The sequence below is a fragment of the Lolium perenne genome, chromosome 6 (genome assembly GCF_019359855.2).
Source record: "Lolium perenne isolate Kyuss_39 chromosome 6, Kyuss_2.0, whole genome shotgun sequence".
Taxonomy (NCBI): Eukaryota; Viridiplantae; Streptophyta; class Magnoliopsida; order Poales; family Poaceae; genus Lolium; species Lolium perenne.
In genome coordinates, this window is record NC_067249.2 from 244180371 (window position 1) to 244185801 (window position 5431).

Genomic DNA, 5431 nt, shown 5'->3' on the forward strand with positions numbered 1-5431 from the left:
TCCCAGTTATTACATCCAAATTCTTAAAAGTTTACATAAAAATAAGATGATATTGACATCTACGCATTGCGTTCGTGGCCAGCCAATGCCCACTGATACTCAATCAGATCCGTGTGGACATGTTCTCGTCAGTGACTTCAACTTTCATATGTAGATACTGCTGTCAGGATAATGCCCTAGAGATTGTCGAAACCATCTCACCTTGGAAATCCCATTGGTGCTCATTGCGGCCATTAGAAGGCTCGTTCTCAACGATCATGTTATGCATGATCACGCAACAGGTTATCACCTCACGCATGGTCGTTAGCGATCATGTTCTTGCCGGGTGACGGACAATTGTCTACCGAGCTTGGAGCACACCAAATCCATGCTCCACATCTTTTCTGCAAGCCTCTTGCATCTTGGCAAACCTCTTCGTCTTTTTCGTGTTTGGACTACGGACAGTCTTCACCAGTGTGGCCAGTTAGGGTAGATGCCATCAACAAGATAATATGGCTTGTTATATTCATTTTCATTAATCTCGTAGCTCACCCGGGGAGTTGTGCCTTGCATAAGTCTGTTGAAAAACGGTGATCGATGCAACATATTGATGTCATTGTTGAAACCGGCCAAGCCAAAGAATGAATGTCAAATCCATAAATATCTTGAGATATCATTGCTTCAAGAATTACAATGCATCCCTCCGCATGCCGCTGTACTGACCCTGCCATCCAAATGAACAGTTCTTCCACTCCTAGTGCATGCAATCTATGATGCCGATCATTCCTGGGAACCCTCTAAATTCGTTCATACACAACAACCGCCTTGTATCCTCAATTGTTAGCTCCCTACAGTAATATTCTCCGAACACGGCAATCACAGCTCGGCAAAACCGGTACATGGACTCAAGGCAGGTGCTCTCACCCATTCGAAGATACTCGTCGAATATATAGCCATTCCATAAGATAGCATGCGAATAGCTGCGGAATATTTTTGGTACAAGGTGAGACCTAGCGCATATGTTGCATCGGGCCTGCATTGGAAGTACGGGTCGTAGTCTCTAACGCCCCGTAGAATGACCGTGAACAGGTACCTTGACATCCTGTACCGACGTCAGAACATTTTCTCTGGAAACACCGGATTGGTGAGGTCGAAGTAGTTCGCGTGGAGCCGGAGGTGCCCTTCCACTCTGTTTGCGCGGCAGGTTTTTTTAGCGGCCCTTCGCAGAGCCCCAGTGCACCGGCATCTGGCTGGCATTGTGCTTGTGGAGGATGGAGGCCGCAGCAGTAGCCATGGTCTGCGTCATGTGATCGAACTCTTCGTCGGAAGAGGAGTCAATGACCACAGCGCGGAACTTGTCCAGCATCTTCCACATGTCCTTCTGAGTGTGTAGCAACTACGGATCAATGGTCGCCCACAATAGCGCCCAAAAGATGAGTAAGAAACCTACCGGCGCAATTGACCGAATAGGTCGTGGGCGGCGAGGCAGCGCGGCGCAACCGGCAGATGTTTGGCCCCCAAACACGTGACAGATGCACCCCAGAACCTACCCTACTCAGATTATGTTCTCCAGCACAGTGAGGCCCGAGACGGCGTGTACTGCGGCGGGGCGACGGTGGTGGGGTTGGGGTGGTGGGCTGGTGGCGTCGCACTAGGGCAGCAAAGAAGGGAAAAATAAAGCAAATCCGCGTTGTCGATTTCATTGTCCTTCACGTGGGGGACCGGGTAAGAAAAGGTGGACGCTCGGCGCGACCTCGCTGCGTCTGCAGAGACACAAACTTGCCGCATATTTGGGCTGCGTTTGCGTCTTCGATGACCAGGTCACTATGCGTCGCCCTACTAAAACATGGTGCAGACGCATTTTTTGACAGCACGAACGCAAACAGTCATCGCTCCATTGGAGATGGCCTAGCTGATTGAGTTTTCGGTCAATAAAAAGAGGCCTGACTCCATTTCCCACGTCTTGGCATCTCGGTTTAGCACTTGCAAGAAAGAAGAGAATGGTGACGCGCAAAGTCCACTTTCTAGGGTGGCTTTTAGTTGAGGCGATTGGATTCCTGGAGCGAGTGAGCTGTTGAACGGGACGAGCAACAGGTGAGGCTGGCTGGCGCATGTGCCACTTTGACAGGATCGATGATGCAGGAGCTAGCCTGGGCCTCCTCTGCTCTCTCGCTCTGACAGAGAACGACGGCCTCATGTCCTCATGGGCAGTTGGAATCCGATGCTGTGTGGTGTGGTGTGGTGCGGCCCCAGCTCCTTCAATTTTCCTCCAACTCCGCGGTGCCTTGCCCAAGTTACAGGTCTCGCGCATTCATCGCCATGTCACTAGTAGTTTAGACACTACCCAGGCCCGTGCAATTGTACACGACTGTATATATATATGACGGCTACAACCAAATTAGAGCATCTTCAGCCGCGATGTACCCCGAAAATATTTGAGTTACCGTTAATGTTTGAACACTCTCAGCCGTCGTGTCTCAAAACCCTTTTTTCCTTCGACGCGGGCCACTATAGTGTATGGCGTCCCGATCCCATCCCAACTACACAAGAGAAGCTGCGGAGGCGTTGGATGTAACCAAAACCCGCGTCACAAGTGTAGGGCAAGCCTCGTCAGCGATGCAGATTGCCGCGCACATGTCGCCTAATCTGGCCAATGCAAATTAATTTTCGCGCAGCGACGTTGCCGTTTCCCCAGACACGCAACGAGAAGTCTCGTTGCTGCCTGAGGAAGAGGAGTGCCCCCACGACAAGTACTTTGAGGTCATCGTCCTTATCAACGACGACCCTTTCAGCAAGAAGAAGTTCACGGACAAGTTTGCCGATTTTTTTGCCGAACGGGAGCCGACTGGGGTGACCCTGCGGGAAACAAGTTGCGGCTTCTGCCGGTGGACCGTAGAGGTCTTGTTCGACGGAGAAGCCAAGATGTACCTCCACACTGGCTAGAAGAAGTTCGCATGCGTCCACGACGTCAAGGTCGGTTGGTCGGTGAACTTCTTCTATGAAGGCGGTGGCGAGATGAGCGTGAAGGTGTTCTATAACGAGTCTTGCTGTATCCAGTACCACAGGGACAACTCCGGCGATAACTCAACCGACGACCCCAGCGACGGCAGCGAAGAAGACGAGGGCCAGCAGAACCTTTAGTCTAGGTTTTCTGTATGTACTCCCTCCGTCCCAATTTAATTAACTTGGGGAGGGGAAAACGTTTCAGAAAAACAATATTACATTTTAGTCCTAACTAATTGAAAATATTGATAGCGCACTCCTAATTGTCCAGATCCACCTCGCCACTCGCCAGTCGATCTCTAGCCGCCCGCCGGGGCCAACCGCCATCTGCCCCACCAGCGGGTAGAACGGCACCAGCGGCTTGGCCAGCGCCGCCCACAGCCTCTCCGGCGCGAAGAACTGCTCCTCCCCATCATCTCCATCTCCGTCGCCGCCGACGGAGGGCGGGGGCGCGGGGTAGTAGTAGACGAGGGGCGTGTGCGTCTTGGGCACGGCGAGGTCGAGGTTGGAGAGCCACAGCGCGTGCCGCGGCGTCGGCTCGCTCGGCGGCACCAGCGTCTCTTCCACCTTCTTTTATCTCGATCTCAGATCTCTCCAGCCGTGAGTTGTTTGCTTGTGTGCGGACGACTGTGCGGGGAGTGGATGGGGAGTTGGGGACGGGCGTGGACGGGCGGGTAGCGGGCAGAAAATGGTAGAGAGTTATGCGCAAAATTACAGGCAAATTAATTAAATCGGGACGGAGGGAGTATTATTTTGGTGTTTTTCAAGGTTTCTGAACATGTAAAGAGACAAAACACTTCAAAAATTATGAACAAAGCATTAATTTTAAATAAAATAATTGAGGGTCGCGTTTGGATAACGTGACTGAAGAGGGACTCTCCCAAGCGTGACACCAAGGTGCAATGTCCCCCAAACATCTGATTCATCGCTTTTGGCGAACGCGATTTAGAAAATACAATTGGAGATGCTTTTAGGAATTAATCGTGATGATGGTGGTAACTCCGTAAACTCAGAGCAAGTTGAGTAGAGTTTATCGTATAATACGTGTCATATATATACCGGTCAAAGATGACAAGATCACAGGAAAAGAGGAAGGTCAGCTGCGTTTAATAGATCGAGGCTGTTGCAGGTCTGCGTCGATCGTGTGGCAAATGTCAACAAAGCCACGGCATGTTGGTTAAAGCGCTGCCGATTTAACAATAACCCAAGGAACGTGCTTGTGCTCGATCGTGAGCTTGCAAATTGGGCTGCAGGGTCGTTCGGTCCTCCGCTCCCAAGCCACTGCTGGTACCATGTGTGCCAACTGCCAACGAATGAATCGCACACAGAGACTGTCCTTCAAACTAATCAAAAGAGTACAGTACTCAAATTGAAAACGGCTTAGTTGATCAGAGCATTCCGAATGTACTTTTTAGGGCTTTCTATTTTCGTGCTCTCGGGTTCTTAGTTGTGCTTAGATTTACCCAGCTTCTTAGTTTTTCCTCAGTTTTTCCCAAGACCTTGTCTGAAACTTGCAGAAGGAGCTCGGACGGAAGGAATCCGTTAAGTTGACCGTTCCGTGCTGACGAGTGAGGTCGTGTCGTTTGTGGGGCCGCGTCGTGTGGGGCCGCGTCGTGTGGGGCTGGTAGGAAGGAACCGCGTGAGACTGGACGAGACCATGTTTGTGTGGCCGTAGCGTGTGGGGCAATAGCGTGTGGAGCCGTGTGGGTCCGGGATGTGGGTACGAGTGGTTTGTGTCTCTTTCGCCCAGATTAGCAGTTTTCAATGTACCTTTTTCCTCTCTCTCGCTCGATCTCATTCATATTTGGTAGCCCAAATTGGTAGCAAATCTAGAGCAGCTTCTCCTTCTGTTTTTTAACGTCATTCATTTCTTTATGCCTTCGTTTTTACCCAATCAGGTAGGAAATCTAGGGCACAAATCCAGAGAAAATATAGGATAAGCTGCATACAGCAGCCAACATAGCATATATATATTCAGCCAACATAGCATAGATATATTCACGACAGATCCAACAGTAGTACCGATAGAACCCTACAACATAAGCTACATTTTACATGAATTTAAGCTGCTCTACAGATAGAGCAGTCACATACAGAGAGTGCAGTAGGCATGTTCAACGCCTCCAGGTAGCGCCTGTGACTCGCTTGGAGGTTGCGCAGGTGAATCCCAAGTGCTTTTTGTTTGGCCATGAACGCATGCACATTTACGGTCGTTCCAACTCTAGCGTCGCATCTGCCAATGGATTCAGCATGGTTCACCAGGCAGTTGAAGTCGGTGGCGCGTAGCTTCCTGTTGCAGAAGGGGCACTTGTAAATGCCTCGAGCAAAGGGGTCATCGTAATGGCCGGACTGCAGCCTCCTGAGGACGTGACGAATCTTGGTGTGGAAGGACTCGTCGTCGTTGTCGACGTCGCTGCTTGATGCGTGCTGTTGACACGTCCGTTGGGAA